The sequence below is a fragment of the Mastomys coucha genome, unplaced genomic scaffold (genome assembly GCF_008632895.1).
Source record: "Mastomys coucha isolate ucsf_1 unplaced genomic scaffold, UCSF_Mcou_1 pScaffold5, whole genome shotgun sequence".
Classification (NCBI taxonomy): Eukaryota; Metazoa; Chordata; class Mammalia; order Rodentia; family Muridae; genus Mastomys; species Mastomys coucha.
Genome location: NW_022196911.1, coordinates 99,045,840 through 99,047,576, shown reverse-complemented (window position 1 = coordinate 99,047,576; position 1,737 = coordinate 99,045,840).

Here is a 1,737-nt window from a genome sequence, read left to right as displayed (position 1 = left end):
CCTGGAACTCACTCTGTAGACCAGGCTGGCCTTGAATTCAGAAATCCGCCTGTCTCTGCCTCCCAAGTACTGGGGTTAAAGGCATGTGCCACCACCGCCTTGCAAAAATAAGATTTTTTAAAAAAATAAAGTTACATTGTTTGACTTCTGTACTAGGTTAAGACATCAAGGTTAGACTTAAGATACAAGATGGCTTAAGATGGAAAGAATGATGTCTTGACTGAGACAAGAAAATTTTGAGTTCAAGAGCAACCAAGAGGATAGAGTGAGTTCAAGGGCAGCTTCAGCAATTTAGTGAAACATTGCCTAGTATGTGTGAGACTCTGGGCATAATTCTCAGTATTATTAATAAATAGATGAGTGAGTATCAGAATGATGGGCTTGATTCAAGGACCTTCTCAAATTAGTCTCTTTCTTTATAAAAATATTTACTACATATATGGGTGTTTTATCTGCCTGGTGTCTGTGGTGGCCAGGAGAGAGTCTCAGATCCCCTGGAACTGGAGTTACAGACCATGGTGAGTAGCCATATAGGTGCTGGGAATTGAACCTGGGTCCTCTGAAAGAGCATGCAGTATCTCTACAGCCCCCCCAAAACTAGTCCCCCAAAATATTTGAAGCATTTAATACCAGACTTTAGTGGAAAGGAGGTATAAATTAAATAGACAAGGGATGTGGCTCAGTTGTACAGCATCTGCCTGGCATGCACACAGCCTTAGTTTTGAGCCCTGGAATTAAAAATGTCCAGATGTGGGACTGGTGAGATGGCTTAGCAGTTAAGAGCACTGACTGCTCTTCTGAAGGTCCTGAGTTCAAATCCCAGCCACTACATGGTGGCTCACAACCACCCGTAATGAGATCTGACGCCCTCTTCTGGTGCGTCTGAAGATAGCTACAGTGTACTTATTTATAATAAATAAATCTTTGAGCTGGAGCAAGCAGGGTTGACAGGAGCAAGCGGGGTTGACAGGAGCGAGCAGAGGTCCTAAAATAAAAGTCAATTCTCAACAACCAGATGAAAGCTGACAACTATCTGTACAGCTACAGTGTGTATTCATATACATAAAATAAATAAATAACTCTTTTTTAAAAAATGTCCAGATGTGCTTCCCATTGGAATTCCCCAATCATCTAGGGCTGGCTATTCAGCAGTCACAGAGTTAGATGTCTGGACACTCCAAGGACATAGACCGCACCAGCTAAGAAGCACTTCTTGCCTGCACAGAAAGAAGACAGAAGCTAAACTGCACACAACCCTCTGGTTCAGAATCTAAGTCTTGAGGATTTCTTTTTCTACATTTACTTATTCCCTATATATTATTCTACATTTATTTATCTACATACCACAATAATCTTGGCTTATCTTTTTCAAAAACTACTTTAATAAGAGTTCTTAAATGCTTTAACCTCCCATTTAGCCCACTACCCACCAGAGGAAATGGAAAAGAGCAATTATTAGGGCATGGGGGAGGTAAACCTGCTTAGAAGTAGTTCAAAGATTCCAATCTTTGTTGTCAGGATATCAGCAGTTCAGTCTACTTGCAAACCATTTAACACAAACCAGCAGCTTCAGTCCAGCCCTCTCCACAGACACCACATACAAATCAGCGGCCACAGCTTGATGCACGGAGGCTCCACCAAAGGGGCATGAGTCGTGGAGGTGGTGAGAAGCTGCCGGAATATCACAAGAAGTTCTTTGATGAGTTACTCTCTATGAAGTCATGACAAGCAAACGTT